The following is a 17,240-nucleotide window of genomic DNA, read 5'->3' as shown; positions in this document are numbered from 1 at the left end:
TGTAAGTAATACAATATAGTGCAGGATTCCACTCCTCCCCACCTCCCCTCCTGCTGCCATCCTTTCTTTACTACCTATAGATAGCTTCAATTATTACTCCCAGATATCTGTCTCTGTAGGCGAAAATGATCAGACTTATAGTAATTATATAGCAGGAACCCTCGATTTAATAGCTCCAGTAAAACGACTCAAAAACATGAAAAAAAATTCTGCCCCCTGGTATAATGATGAGTCAAAACAGTTACGGGTAGCATGCAAAAAGGCTGAGAGAAAATGGAGGAGGGCCTATTTAGAATCAGATAAGAAAGCTTTGAAATTAGTACAGGCCCAATACAAGGAGTCTATTGCAAGGGCCAAAGCAGATTTCTATGCCAAATCTATTTTACAAGCTCCAAACAGCACAAAATCGCTTTTTAATATTTTTAGGGATCTATCTAGTCCTGCTTGCACGAGCAATAAGGTGGTCGCATCGCAGAAACTCTGCGATGAGATTGCCACTTTTTTCTAAGGAAAAATAATTAAAATTGTTGGAGAACTACATCCCAGTGGTCCAGATAATTTTGCCTGGAAATTAGATGTAGAATCTCAGGTAGATACCTCTCTGGAAACCTTTCAAGTCCCCATGGAGGACTCTTTTAACCAGCTTGCCCAAAGTGTGTCTTTGGGTTCCCCGTTAGATCCTCTTCCACATAAAATCTGGAAAGCATTTGGTCAAGAAACCTTCCCCTAGCTATGGAAGATCTGTTGTCAGTCGTTGGAGGAAGGAGAGGTACCAGAGGTATGGAAGCAAGCAGTAGTGACTCCCTTGCTTAAAAAACCATCTCTGGCCCCTACTAATCCAGCAAATTGTAGACAAATCTCCCTCCTGCCATATCCGGGACACGGCACTGAGACAGCCCTGGCAACCGTAATGGATAATCTACGAATGCGTGCTGACAATGGGAATTCCTCTGTCCTAGTGTTATTGGACATGTCACGGCGCATTCGACATGGTGAGCCATACAGTGTTAGCAGAGAGACTGGAAAGCATAGGGGTAGGGGTTAAAGGACGGGTCTTGCACTTGCTACTATCCTATCTGTCAGGAAGACACAGGCTGTGTCTTTGACGCCGTTCACTTCCGGCAAGTCCCCAGTACATCATGGGGTGCCACAGGGCTCTGCGATTAGTCCAGTTCTTTTTAATATCTACTTGCGACCTCTTTTCCCCATTATTAAATCTTATGGGGTAGACCTGGGCAACTATGCAGATGATACCCAACTGGTGTTTTCCCTGGAGGGGAAACAAGCGGTATCTATGGACACCTTCCAGGAGTGTATGCGCCAGACTGCTGGCTGGCTCAGGAAAAATTCCCTACAGTTTAATGGGAGGAAAACAGAGGTGGTGTACTGTCCTGCCACCAGAATGTCTGGATATCTATCGGTGGTGTTCAAACTCACCCCTGAGGATGAACCCCTGACCGTGGCTAAAGTGGTGCGTAATTTGGGGGTCATGGTGGATGATAATCTCCAAATGGAATCACGGGCTAACAAAACTGCCAGTGTCTGCCTCTCCCTGTTACGCATGTTATGGAAGGTTCTTCCGCTACTTCCAAAAGATACTCGATCTCTCGAGGTGAGAAGTATAATCCTGAGTAGACTGGACTACTACAACCTTCTGTATTTGGGGGCACCACAATACATTGTGAAGGGGTTGCAGAGAGTCCAGTCTATGGCAGCAAAGTTGGTGCTAAACAGACAGCGTAGGTCCTCCACGACATTGGCTCTGAGAGATCTTCATTGGCTGCCTATTAAGGGGAGAATCTGTTTTAAATCTCTCTGCATTGTATACAGGGCAGTACATGGCCAGGGTCCTATCCCCCTGCAGGAGATGTTTACCTGGTATAATCCTGGGAGGCAGCTCCACTCTTCGAATGTAAATCTGATAACAACCACCAGATTTAAGAGATCTCGGATGAGGGCAGAGCTTTCAGTGTGACCGCCTCGCGCTTATGGAATGAGTTGCCTCAGAACCGTAGACAAGCAAGCTCTCTGACCTGTTTCAGGAAGAGCCTGAAAACATGGCTATTTCCAAAGGGTGATCTTTAGATCCCTCTTCTGACAATTGATTCTGTTTTATGGTGGCTACTCGTCGATCCAAGCGCCAGGATACCTGTAGGGTGGCAGTTTTGGGCTATATAAGTTTTTTATTCAATTCAATTCAGATATCGGACCGTATCAGTTTCTTGCCACTGTCCCAATTCAGTGAGTCTCACCAGCCCAGCCAAACCCCCCAGCCAGGGGAAAAAGAAGCCTCTTGTGTTGATTGACCCGAATTCAGATATCCCCCCCAAACTACTCCAGTAGTAGCAGTAAGTATGGCAGCAAAGTTCGGAGCACCCTCTGATAGAAAAGAACATATTTTGGCATACAGGACACCAAAATTGCTGTGTGCCCAACTGTGATCCCCCAGTCATGCAAATCCCTCCTGATTCTGAGTGCTAATGACTAGTGCTAGGGTAAACAGGAGTGGGGACAATGAGCATTCCAACCTCGTGCCCTATCCCACAGTCCAGGGTCCCAACACCGTACCACCCATCCGCACACGCACCATGGGTCCCACGTAGAGCAATTGCACCCAGCCACAAAAGTATGGACCAAATCCCATCTGCCAGACAACTTACATCAAATAAGCCCAGCTCAAGGTGTCAACGCCTTTTTTTAGGTCTATCGCACCAGCGTGAGCTTGTCATCTCAGTCCAACACTGAGTGTAGTACATGAGTGAGTCTCCTCAAGTTCATAGCAGTACCTCTGCCCGGAACGAAGCCATAGTGATCTTCGTGCACCAACTGTCCTATCCCGATTGCAGTCTATTAGCCAGCACCTTACAGAGGACTTTGGTGTCTGTATTGATCATAGTTAAAGGTATATAATAGGCCGGGTATACGACCTCTCCGCCCGGCTTGGGATGCATACAGATCACGCCTAACAATGCCATGAATAGCTATCTTGCTGGATTTTTCTGTTGCTGCTTATAGCTCAGATAAGTGCTATATATTTGGCTTGATTGTTTACAGACATCATATCAAGATTTGTTTTTTCTTTGTCTGTTTATGATTACCGGCTTACTTTCATATTAGCAACCTCATCTAAGGCTTGCAGAGGCCCAACAGCCACAGCATCCCTTTTCCTGCTCAAAGAGGCCCGAGGCTGTATCGATGGTTGGACGCCTTACACGCTGGGACAGGTGCACATTCATTGTAACATCTCTTCTGATGTTACAGTGATGACTATTTCAAACCAACTGAGGGTATTGTTTTGGTGAAACCTAATTGCTATTGGTATTCCTTTGTGGAGGTGTAAAATTAAATTCATGGCACTGCTTTAAGGGACACAGTAGGCATTATTTGTTCCTGGGACCTCTCTCTCCTTTTATGGCCTTCTGGCTGGTATCATAAAAGGTGCTTATTCTTAGCTATGCATAACCTCCTTCCCTAACCTCTGAGAGCTTTGGAGCAGTATACATTAGTTCTTCTCAAATTGTGTTGCTCGTACCACTCCTCTCAAGCTATTAATGCAATGGTGCATGATCAAGTTAAAAAGATGGTGCTCTTGGTAGCAAAGTCATTGTATTACAACATACTAGGCCTGCAACATCCACCCAGTCATCCCTACCCAGATGGGCGAGTCTATATCAAAAGGAACCCCCCCTTACAAATCCAAGGGGAAAATAAATAATGGTTAAGATTGGCCCTTTCAAATAATTTAAAGAATTGTTACCCAGGGTGTTAGACCTGTCAGCCCTTTGGGTGGTCCCTCCTTATTTTTTCTCCCATTTTGCCTCCTATTTTTTTCTTTTAGTGTCCACTACATTTTCTTTTTGGTGTTGACCTTAGGTCTCTGGGCGCTCCATTGCTACTAAATAACAATGAGGCGCAGATGCTCTTTTAAAATGTAGGTAGGAGTAAGTGATCATTTACAAAATGGTGGCCTGCCAACTGACAAGTTTACCTCATAGTCTAGTGCCATAGGGTAATATGAAGGATTCCAGAACCTTCTGGACCTCTCTTGACATTCTAGGGACAGGCTATATAAGGTGGAATGTTGAGCGACCATTTTGTGGATTGTTCTGAGAAGTGTGCCAGGGAGAGGAGGTTGGCGCAGTGTGGGGGGTTTGACTGCCTCTTGGGGCTGCTCTCTCTACTTGCTGATGCTATCCCTCACCCGTTGATCTGACCCAGCAGGAATAACTACTTCTGGTACCCCTAACATTGAAAAGGTGTGCCTACCCTCAGGTGGGTAGTCCGGGACGTGGACTGAGGAAGGTCAGATGAGGGCAGCTAAGTCTGCCTCCTTTTTGTAATTAAAATCCCTGCGGAGTTAGACCCTTGTCCCTGCCGACATTCAGTACCCCGGCGCGATCAGTTTCAACTGCAGCTTCGTGACCTGCCTGAGTCTGCCCCCACCCCTTGACCAGGAACTTACTAAATTTATGGTGGTCTCCAGTTGGTCCTGAGTTCCCCGCGCTTGTGTGACTCTCCGCTGCGGGTCTGTGGGAGCTCGTGAGGTGAGGGACGCAGCGCTGGTTCATCTGAGCTGACAGCGCCCTCAGTACAGAGCTCACGGGGGTGAAGCGGGAGGCAGGAACAGATGTCAGGTCCCGTCGGTTGACCAGTTCCTGACTGAGGAGAGCCCGGGGCGCCAGAGTTGACCGGAGGGGCCGTCCTTGGGAGGTTGTTGACAGCGGAGGAAACCCGGGTGGAGCCCCGCCCCAGGACTTGTGAGGGAAGCACCCGGAAAGAGTAAGGCGGAATTGCAAAAGGCTGGGAGGGGAGAAGTTCACCCTCTCTCATTGGGCGTGTGGAGAAAGAGACGCGAAGGCAGCGGAGCAGCAGAAACTGAAGCGTGTTCTGCCTCCAGGGTGGAACCTGCCTCCGTGAGTCTTCCGTTATCGAACTGGGCCAGAATTAGCATTCGAGACTCCAGAGAGGAAAGTCTTGGCCCCTCAGGCGGCCAGCACTGGTCGGAACGGCCGATCTAATGCCTAATCCATAAGTAAGCAGGGATTTGGAGCGGGGAGGGAGGAGTGTGTCCCACGGATCCCTCTGCTGGGCCAGGTGAATACCTGGACTTCCTGCCTCATAAAAGTCGAGTGAATCGGGGGGACTGGGAAGCTGTGTTCAGCGGAGCTACCCAGGGAGATCTCTCTCTCTTTCTAAGAGATCAGGGAACCAAGGAACAACTGCTGATCCAACTGTAACAATACAAGTAATGGTGAAATAATCAACTAAAGGCAGGGTTATTCACGAGTTTGGAGTTGCACCTTGTCTGACTAAATGCATGAACTGTGATTCTTTTCTAAAACTAATGTTTAGACTTTAAAAGGCGAATGTAAATTTGTAATTGAATTTAAGTTGAAATATTTTACTGAGAATTATCTGTCTTCTCCATTCAAGCATTATTCTGCTAGACAATTGAAGCAACCATCTGCTGATTCTATTATACTGCCTTGCTATTGATCTGCCTCAAGACCTCCCTCTAGTCTTTATAATATTTAAATGGGCTATTACTTGAAAAAGGATTCTGTTTGAATTTATCGTGCTGATTAATTTCATGGCTAAGTGAGGTTCGCTAGAATTACATGATTTGTGCCATGTCATAGATTCACAGAGTTAGGAACATTAAATGTAAAATGATGGTATGTTAAGGCTTATGCAACTGAATTCAAGCTTAAAAAGAAGATGAAGTATTTCTATTTTTCTAAAAAGACGGTGTGGTGTCATTTTTCTAGTGGAGGTACGCTGTGTTACTGAGTTGAGTGTGACGCAAGTGTAACACGAAAGCCTTGGAGTTTAGCCTTCCTACTTTGTGCCAGGCTACCCTAGTCGGACCGGTGACCCCGGGTCCAACACAGGGCACAATGAATCCAAGGCAAAGCCCATGAGCTTCTTTTTTTCTACTGACAAGACTAATTCGGATATCTTGCTAGCAGTCAGGAAGATCTGAGTCTTGATTCTATCTGACTCCACAGTGATGATGGAGGCTCTTCCGACTCCCAAGTAGGGTTCCCTGATTCCCTTCCTTTAAGCAAAGATGTTCTGGAAGGCATATTCTTCCCAGATGAAATTGGGCACTTCAGGTTTTCTGACTAGATATTTTCTCCTAAGGCAGCAGCATACATGCCAAATATGCATTGACATTGCCTAGGCAAAGAAATCAGAAATCACTTCTGGGTGAAGTACCTAAATGTTTCCTTAGTGTTATGATCCCATGCACCCAGAAATAGGCACCAATATATCTGCCTTCCTAAGTACATTTTGCAAGGACCTGAAGAAGGACAGGGATCAGTCTTGATGTTTCCTGCCAAAACAAATTGTGGATCTAGCAGATCTATTATCAAAAATCCTGTTGGAAAAAGACAATATGGCAATGGAGGACCCGTCTTTTTTTGCTGTCTGGGTCCAACGAGTGATCAGCTTCTTGGGCAATGCCAAATCTTGGACCCATCCCAGTCCGGATTCCGCAGCAACCACAGCACCGAAACCGCCCTCATCGCCGCCACCGATGACATCAGGACCCTGCTTGACAACGGAGAAACAGCAGCCCTCATCCTCCTGGACCTGTCAGCCGCCTTCCACACCGTCTGCCACCGCACACTACGAACACGCCTACACGACGCCAGACCCTGGACTGGACCGCATCCTTCCTCTTCGGCAGGACTCAGAGCGTTCGCATCCCCCCCTTCCGCTCTACGGCCACCGAAATCATCTGCGGTGTACCCCAGGGCTCTTCCCTCAGCCCGACGCTGTTCAACATCTACATGGTACCCCTCGCCCACGTTGCCCGACAGCACGACCTCAACATCATCTCCTACGCCGACGACACCCAGCTGATCATCTCCCTCACCAAAGACCCTCATACCGCCAAAACCAACCTCCACAAAGTAATGAAGGCTGTCGCCGAATGGTTGAGGAACAGCCGACTGAAGCTGAACTCGGACAAGACGGAGGTCCTCATCCTCGGCTCCACCCATTCTGTCATGCTCGCCATATGCCGGTAATCACTGCCTGCCATTCAATAGCACAGAGTACGGAAGAGGAACATTCTAAACTACAGTTCCCAGGAACATTGCGGGTCACGTATCACGTGGGCTGCGTCAACTCCGAAGCCGAGATATAATGGCGGCGACCGGTGGAGACAGTGCCGATAATTTAGGATTGCGGATCCTTGGTGTTGCGGACTTTCTCGCCAGCTGCTCTGCACAAGTTAACCTTGAGGCAGTAAGGGTGCACCTGCACCGGCTCTACCGATCGCCTATTCTCAGTCAAATTTGACTCGGTGTTTATCGAGCCGCTCTGAGTCTTTCAGTGAGCGGTATTCGCTCTCTTAAGGTCCGAGTTTCAGGACCATTTCCTCTGTTGGATGAGACCGTATTCCAGGGGTCTCGTGCAGAGGAAACTTTGCCTTTGTTCATATTGTTTTCGCTTGACATTGGCTTCTCTGTTGGTAGAGATTATACATCAGTAATCTCATGCAGAGAGGCTCCCTTGGTCTTATTTGAGAATATCAAAACACTTTTTCTATCGATGGCAAAACAGTAAAAAGTTGGGATTACCTGTTTTGAAGATAACAATCCTAACGCTAACATTGCCAACACATACGTTCGCCTTCCACATTGATTGATTGATTGGTAGATTGAAATTGTGCCATGACTACTAAATGACTTTTGCCACTACTGTCAGGCACTAACTTCAGATGCTTGGGTACTTTGCAAAGTGTACAGCTTTTATCTGAAATCTGATCTCCCCCTGACTCGATTCTCTCCTCTGCAGCCAATTGTTTGTGCGAACCAAGGCTGCAGGGAATTGGGCAAAGAAATACAAAACCTTCTCCTCAAAGGAGTCATTACCAGAGTACCATTTGAAAAATAATTTTCTTCTCAACAATGTCTTCTTGGTACAGAAAAGCCCCAAAAAGTGTACAGTTGGGGTTAAACTTGAGGGAATTCAGTTGTTTCATCTCCTACTGTCAATTCAAGATGGAGAGGATCCACATGCTAAGTTTGTCTTGAAGCAAAGGGATTAAATGGCATTTCTGGGCCTGAAAGAGGCCTCCCTGACAGTCCGAGGTTTTCCGCCTCACTATCAGTTCCTGGGGATTATTTGATAGGACCTGAATTATGAATTTGCAGCTCTTCCTTTTTGATTATCATCAACTCCTTAGTGCTTCACGAAGCTCATGAAGGCAGTGGTGGCCTATCTCAGAGCCTTACCTGCATAATAATTTACCTAGACAATATAATAATCATGTTGCAGAGACAAACCTTCCTCTTGCGCTCATTGAGTGTGACAGTAAATCTTCTTTAAAATCTATGGTTTATTATCAATGGTCCAATTTAAGAGCGGGTTCCAAAAGGGAGGTTAGAATTTTTAGAATTCAAGATATATTTAGTGTCCATGTCTCTGCATATCCTACGAAAATAAACCACAACCTTGAAACAGGAGTTAAAGAAAAACTTGGCCCACAAGCACATCTCATTGAGACATCTGGGGGCATTTTCCTTCATTGCGCCGGGCGCATTTTTCAAAATGTGCGCGTAGCGCACATAAAGGAAAATACACGATAATAGGGTGAATGCACTGTCCCCAGGGCAGCTGTGAACTCGCACTGCCCTGGGGGCAGTGCCATTCCCAGGGCAGTGCCATTCATGTGGAAAACGGAGCTGCTGCTTTGAAGCCGACCCGTGTTTTCACAGTGCAGGCGGCTCCCGCCTGCACTTTTAAAGGGGATTAGAGATCCCCTTGCAGGCGGGTGCAGTGAGCGACTGCACCTGCCTGCAAGGGGAGGTATGAGGGGGTCCATGGGACCCCTTTCGCCCCAGCAGAGGGCTGCAATCAGGGGCTGCACGGACAGTGCGCCACCTTTTAGGTAGTGCACTGTCAGTGTGCCTCCTGAGAGCTTCTTTGCCTTAGCACCTGCGTCTGTAATACAGCGCTGGCACAGAGGCAAAGGGATTTCCTCATTTGCATGGGGCCATGCTCCCATGCAAATGAGTGAACACCCTCTTTAGGAAGCGCTGGCGCAGTATGTGCACCATCGCTTTCAGTATTACAGAAGGGGAGGCACAAGTGTCTGCGGCACCATCTGTAATGCCAAAGTGCCCCAGGGGCACACAAAGAGGGAGCAAATGCCATGTATGCCATGGGGAGCTTCTATAATACGGTCCCTGGTGAGAATTGCCAATATCTTTTCTGCATTGATTCAGGCAATTTGCCCAGACCACATTCATTATAGGGCTCCTCAGAGACTGAATTCCTCCACCTCTGGAAAGGAGAAATCTATTGACAGAATCTTGGCAAGATCTTAAGTGGTGGTTAGGACATAGGGATGCCTTTATAGATAATCCTTATCTGAACATAGAATCTGATGCCAGCAAGCCAGGCTGGGAAGCCAGATGTGGGTCCTTCTCCACATGAGCTAAATGGTTGGAGAAAGAGATGAATTTCCACATTAAATACCCCATGCTCTTGGCAGGCTTCTTTTGGTCTGATATATAAACAGGTTGGGAGGCCCCAACTTGAGAATGCTAGCATAACTAGCCAAGGATGTTTGGCATACTGCCTCCAATGCAACATTTCAATCACAGTGGAGTATCTTTCCAGGAAAGATAATCTAGTTGCCAATTTGCCCTCCAGGTACTAAAAGATTTCAGCGATTGGAGAGTAGATCCATTTGTTTTTCAGAATTTCATAAATTCTCAAAATAGTCCCTCAAGATTGATCACTCACCTGCCAAAGCTCTTCATGTGGCACCTAGTCGTAGAAGATTTGGGCATGGATGTGTACTTTCTGGGCTAATCAGGACATGTTCATTTAGCCTTCTCAGTCTGTGATGAGTCCTCATGTCTCCTCTCAGATGAGACAGCAGCAAGTTCACCTCATTTTGACCATCCATGTAGAGAGATCACAGGTTTTGTATCTGGTTATGCTGCAGTTGACCGTGGATCCTCCAGAGACAATTCTTCGCTTACTGCATCTTCTGATGAATATGCAATGGCAAATACATCCATTGATGGTAATCGGTCAACTTCAGTTGATGGCAATGAAAGTCTCTGGAAACAATGGAATGTCAGGGGACCTTTGATGGAACCTTCTTTTTACATCCACAAGGCTCAGACTGGTGGCACTAAAAGAAGATATCAATCTACCTGGAACAAATGCTCTGTTTTGTGTCTTGAACAGGAGTTGAAATCCAGAGTGATAGATTAAATGTGCATTGCTATTTGTTTTTAGATCTTAGCAGATGCTGGGTATGCATACAGAACAGTGATCCCCTAGAGATCAGCCATTTCGTTGGATTTTTCTCAGTTGATAATAACTAATGCTCCCAGTTTTTTGTTCTTACTGATTTTTACAGATATAGACAGAAAACAATGTGTTTCCTGTCTGTATTTATTTTTAAAAGCAGAAAAATATTGAAAATGGTGCTTCTTGTGAGAGACTCTTCATGTTGTCTTTCATGAATTCTAGGCAACAGCTAAGCAGATGGACAGTATGGGTAGTTAAAAAAAACAGGATTAGATTTCCTTAAATACAGGCATATGTTAATATATATTTGTATAAATATATATTGCTAATATTTACCTGTGGGTGGGGCAGTGTATTGGTATATTTGGCAGCTTAATTTGCTAAAATGCGACAGGCATCAATGTATAAGTCCATGTCTAAGAGTTAAATAGATGTGGAAATATAACATTTTATGCCTCCATTTATTCCCAAAACACAAAATAAATATGGATGAATACCAATAACATGGCCAAAACAATAAATATGGATAAATACAGATGGACATCTTAAAAAATAAATACCATAAAACCAGAGGCCCTAATAATAACATGTTAGTGGAACATAACTTGATCACAAAACTTAGAAGGGTGTTAGGTAGACAACTATAGATGAAACACAATATGCATATCTGTGGCATAGACAAGGTTTTTTGGTTGTGATAAATATGACCTTCCATTGCAGTTCTACAAGGAAGCAATTATCCACTAAATTTGCTATGTGTCTAGGTTTTCTGTCTTGCAAGACAGTGTCAGATGTTAAAACTTAACATTTGGATGGTAGATATTCTTTAATCCCAAAGGGGTAACATTTATACCGGCTGGGAGAACAAAAACATGTACTAGGGCTATGTCTTCTCTGGGCCACTCAGCTAAGCCTAAACTGTGTGTGGTTAATTGCATGAAAGAGTATGAGGGAAGAATGAATGAGTTCAGACCCCATAGAACTACATAACAATGTATTTCATTCAGTCACTAAAGATACCTTAGCTAAGTGGGTGAATTGGATTATACCACTATAAGGAATAAATATGATCAGTTTAAAAGGTAATTCTGCTAATGGAGCTCTCGCCTCAAAATAAGTAAAAAGTAGTATTTCAAGCTAGTCTCATCACTGGTCCAACAGGTAGTAACTAATATTTGATTTAGCATAATCCTTCCTTTCGGTCCTGTTATATGATAAAAATATCCTAGCTTCTATGTCTAAAAGTTGTAATTCTGTTAAGGGCACAGAAGTGAGGATTAGTGAACCCAGAAGGATGCAGCCAGACTGGATAAACGTTTTAATGCATATGATGAATGATTTTCCATCTTCGTAGATATTTATGTACATGTAGAATGGATGTACAATTAAAAATGATTTTTCTTACACGTGTTCTTGTAGTGAATGAAGTGAAACAGGATTAAGTCTGATCTAAGGTCCTGTTGTATTCACCTATTGCAGTAAAAAAAGATGACACATTTGCTGTTCTTTTTTTAGAAAAGACAAGGGGACCCGATAATTGGCTAGGGACCACGGGTAACAATTCTATTAAGAGGAACAATGGTCCTAAGCAGACTGGCTTGTAAAGGAACAGGCTTGTGCCCTATCATAGAAACCGCTGTTTCAGAAATTGTTGACTATATTCTTAACTATTGTTGAATAAAACTCCACGTCCGGCTGGACAGTGGATTCATATAGTAACCTATTATGGCCTATATTGTATTTTCGTTTTTCATTCTTCAGTCTGCTAAGGACCATTGTTCCTCTTAATACATTTGCTGTTCTTGGCATTGTTATAGACGTAGTTGTTGACTGACTAGCTCATACCATGAAACTTATAGTTTTACCCTGATGCTTAATGGTTATTGTCGTTTTAAAATTCTTTGGTATAGAGCTGCGGAGTAAAAGTAAAGGAAAGAAAGAAAGCACTTCTCGCCACCATGCAATGTATTTCCTAGCTTTGCCACCTCTACCAAAAATTCTAGGAACAACGTTGGAAGGCACAAGCATGAGTATGGACATTCATTCTCTGGAATTCTAAGTTTTCAGAGCTCTCAAATTGCTTAGATCCTCTTCATTACAATAGGAAACAAGCATTGGCAACGCCATTAGGTTTCAGCAATGCCAATGCTCGAGCTATTGGCCTTTTCAATGTGAATATGAATGTGAATGCTCCTCCTAATACAAAAAGCGATGTGAAATGGGCTAAACTGACCGTGTCATAGCGCTTTTTTCAGTGACTTTCGGCCATGCTGAACAGCAGATGTGCTACTAGACAACGTGGCGAAAAGACATTCACACTGACAAGACCAATTGCTCGGGCTTTGCCTAGATCTGTTGGCTTTGCCAATGCTTGTTCAGTGTTGACAGGTTCTTGCTGAACAAATGTGGAAGTGAGAGTGAAAAACAGTTGAGGAGCTTAGAAGTGAAGCGAGGATGGGGAGTAACAACCAGAGCTGCCCACAGGGGAACCAGGTTCGAAACTCATGGTCAGCTGAACAGTTTGTGGTTCTGGGCAAATTACTTACGCTTCCCCCTGCGCATGACAATGAATGTGTCATTGTCTAATGTAACTGGTGAGCACTTCAATACCATTGGCTCGTGTTCGCGCTAATAGGATTGTGCAAACAATAAAAAAAAAACAAGTGCTGTTTATGTTTTAACAACTTTTTAAGAAATGCATTTGTTTATGTACATGTGCATGCATTTTAGTGGTATGTTTGTATGTGTACAAGAAAGAAAACCTTAAAACACAAGTACTCCTATGGAGTGCTTGAAAACAAAGGAACAAATAGCTTTGCAAACCGGGAGAGTGTAAGGAGACTTGTACTTGGTCCATGCACTATGGGAGGTCCAAATACAAGAAGAGGGCACGACTCCTGCATGCCATGACGAATGGCATCAAAGAAAATGAGAGCGACGCTGAAGTTTACCAATGGTAGGAGATGGGCTTGCTGTAAGCCCACAGATAGAGCACAACACGTCTCTTTGAGACAGCACATGCGCTGGCTAGCTGAGACCTAAAAAAAGGACACCTCTAGAATGGTGGTTATAAAACTGGCATACAATGTATGTGCTACTTTGTATTTCAGGTCACCTAGTGACACTCAAGTATCTCAGCAGACTTTAGTAGGAGGACAAAACCATAACACTGGTTCAACTCATCCCTAAAACATACTCACTGTCTACATTTCATATTTTACTCCATACAGAATTCCCAAAGAGTACACACTTTTTCCAGGTGTTGTGTTCATGTCGTATTTTTCTCATGCACCTTGCCTGAAGGTAGCAGATTGCTGCACATGGACAAAGACAAGCATAAAGTTGGGGCTGGGTTGGGGCAGTTAATATATTCAGGTGTAGTGATCATTAAAGAGGTGGGTCTAGAACTCTTCCCTAAATTAGAGCAGCTTTGGGGCAGTCCTGGTGCATATGGCGATATTGGCCCAGTTCCTCGGTGTATAGATGGAAAAGACTTGCCGTCTTGTGTTTTCCTTTTTTAAACTTCGTAGTCTGCAGACTGATGGTTTCCTGGCTGCGGGTGTGTCGAGATCCACCCAGGAGAGTTTCTCACAGGAGTTGTCAGTGAGACATCGGAGCTCAGGTCTTTCTTCCCTGACCCCTGGTCTCCGGATTGATCTCCTCTGCCCCAGCTCCTCATGGATGATGAGGCTGTGACTTTACTGCGGACTGTCTTTCTCCCCCACCCCCGGACTTGCTGGCCATGGCAGCCCTCTTCCTGTACTTTCGGACTTGGACCTTTGTGCTCCTCGCCATTTTCTTTTATGACTCGCTTCTTCTTCTACCTTTCTCCTCCGCCATTTTAGTGATCTCTGACCTCCCCCATCTGTCCTAGCGACCTTTCCATTGTCTCTCCTGTTGCCTCTGACACACTCCTCACTGTCTCACTCATTACTATCTGCTCCCCTCTCTCGTTTGTCTCACTTTCCTGCTTTTCTCTGTCCCCCCCCCTCTTGGTGCTGTGACTGCATCCCCCCTCCGACCCCACTTCATGGAACTGTGCTTTTCTGTATATAGAGATAACTCTAATCACTAGTATATGCAGTAGACCTTTGTATATCTACCATTCCTACGTGACTCTTAGAGTATATCCAGTCTTATCCCTTCCCTATGTATATAGAGATAACTCTAATCACTAGTATATGCAGTAGACCGCTGTGCTCTCTACCATTCTTATGTCACTCTTAGAGTATACTCATAAACAAAAGGAATCCACTAAGTGGGGTTCGGTTGTCACTGCAATGGTGAGGAGCAACCAGTGTTGTTTAAATACCCCTCACACACCAACAGGCCCCTTGGTGTCATGCTTCATCATCGGGGTCTTCGCAAACCTCTACGGGATGCGGCGTGCTACGACTCACGACTACGTAGGAGCACTATATGTGAACTATGTGCTGGTGTGTGTGGGTAAACGAAGTGAGTAGTGGGGTGAAAGTGAAAAATTAAAAGATACCTGGCACGTAAGTACTGAAAAAGTTTAATTAGTCTTCGGCTGGTATCATTAAAAAAGTGCTAGAGAGGCTGTTTTTTACTGATTAGGGTAAAACAACCATTAGTGCGTCGACATGTTTCGGAGTGGAAAACTCCTTCTTCAGGACGAGGATGTGCACTACTTATCCCCACCTTACTCACATGTATGTAGATATAAAAGTGTGCTCTACAAAAATATTTTTAGGTGTAAATGTACCTATCTGTTTTAAAGGTCATAAAGTCTGTAGCGCCCAATTGGCTAAGAACTGAACCTGCGAAAAGAAAAAGGTCAGATAAACCATATTGTAATATACATATTAAGGAAACACTGTGTAAATACACAGGCGGGTAACAAGGAACAAAAATGGAGGTCCAGGAACCCTAAAAAGAAAAAGAAAATAACGAACAACACATAGACTGGGACACACATTGATGGTCTCTGGAGATGCCATGAGATAAAAAGCTTGGAGATAATATACAAAACAAGACATAGATGTATATAGCTTACTTATAGTAATGGGCCAGATTGCCTCATGAACCAGAAACGTGGTATGGGGGTCCGTTCTGCCCAGTGTGGCGACCTGTGAGGTATTCAAAGGACCGAGTTAAAGCATTATGAGCCCTCATTCCTTGTAAAGGTTTCAGGCCAGTGAAAAACTCCCATACACACACACACACTCACGGTTACTTCCAGGGCTGTTTGGCTCTCTTCCCCTCCACGTGGCTCCGACGAATGGTCGGCTAGGTCAGAGGAGAGCCCTTTTATAATTTGCCCCAGTCCCTAATTGACCACTAATTGAAAACGGAGATGGCCCATACAAGGTCCTAACCCTCCGTTCTAATCCGCTTCTGCGCTGAACGGATAGGGCGTTCCCATGGTGGTGCGCATGTGCGAAGGGGTGATGATACTCACCGGTGCCTGCGCATCGCGGTAGTGTCTCTGTTAACCTCCGCAACTATCCGAGTGCGGAGGTTAACAGAGACACTACCGCGATGCGCAGGCACCGGTGAGTATCATCACCCCTTCGCACATGCGCACCACCACGGGAACGCCCTATCCGTTCAGCGCAGAAGCGGATTAGAACCGGAGGGTTAGGACCTTGTATGGGCCATCTCCGTTTTCAATTAGTGGTCAATTAGGGACTGGGGCAAATTATAAAAGGGCTCTCCTCTGACCTAGCCGACCATTCGTCGGAGCCACGTGGAGGGGAAGAGAGCCAAACAGCCCTGGAAGTAACCGTGAGTGTGTGTGTGTGTATGGGAGTTTTTCACTGGCCTGAAACCTTTACAAGGAATGAGGGCTCATAATGCTTTAACTCGGTCCTTTGAATACCTCACAGGTCGCCACACTGGGCAGAACGGACCCCCATACCACGTTTCTGGTTCATGAGGCAATCTGGCCCATTACTATAAGTAAGCTATATACATCTATGTCTTGTTTTGTATATTATCTCCAAGCTTTTTATCTCATGGCATCTCCAGAGACCATCAATGTGTGTCCCAGTCTATGTGTTGTTCGTTATTTTCTTTTTCTTTTTAGGGTTCCTGGACCTCCATTTTTGTTCCTTGTTACCCGCCTGTGTATTTACACAGTGTTTCCTTAATATGTATATTACAATATGGTTTATCTGACCTTTTTCTTTTCGCAGGTTCAGTTCTTCGCCAATTGGGCGCAACGGACTTTATGACCTTTAAAACAGATAGGTACATTTACACCTAAAAATATTTTTGTAGAGCACACTTTTATATCTACATACATGTGAGTAAGGTGGGGATAAGTAGTGCACATCCTCGTCCTGAAGAAGGAGTTTTCCACTCCGAAACATGTCGACGCACTAATGGTTGTTTTACCCTAATCAGTAAAAAACAGCCTCTCTAGCACTTTTTTAATGATACCAGCCGAAGACTAATTAAACTTTTTCAGTACTTACGTGCCAGGTATCTTTTAATTTTTCACTTTCACCCCACTACTCACTTCGTTTACCCACACACACCAGCACATGGTTCACATATAGTGCTCCTACGTAGTCGTGAGTCGTAGCACGCCGCATCCCGTAGAGGTTTGCGAAGACCCCGATGATGAAGCATGACACCAAGGGGCCTGTTGGTGTGTGAGGGGTATTTAAACAACACTGGTTGCTCCTCACCATTGCAGTGACAACCGAACCCCACTTAGTGGATTCCTTTTGTTTATGAGTATTGTTAGGGGAGACAGAATCCACTTCTCCCTCTCCCTCCCCCCCTTTTGTTTATAACTACTCTTAGAGTATATCCATTTGTATTCCTTCCCTATGTATATAGAGATAACTCTAATCACTAGTATATGCAGTAGACCTTTGAACTATCTACCATTCCTATGTGACTCTTAAGAGTATATCCATTTGTATCATCTCCTTGTGTGACTTTACATCTTGTACATTTGCAATTTTTTCTGTTTGTATCCTTTA

This window comes from Lissotriton helveticus, chromosome 9, assembly GCF_964261635.1.
Source record: "Lissotriton helveticus chromosome 9, aLisHel1.1, whole genome shotgun sequence".
Taxonomy (NCBI): domain Eukaryota; kingdom Metazoa; phylum Chordata; class Amphibia; order Caudata; family Salamandridae; genus Lissotriton; species Lissotriton helveticus.
Note: the sequence above shows the minus strand (reverse complement) of the source record.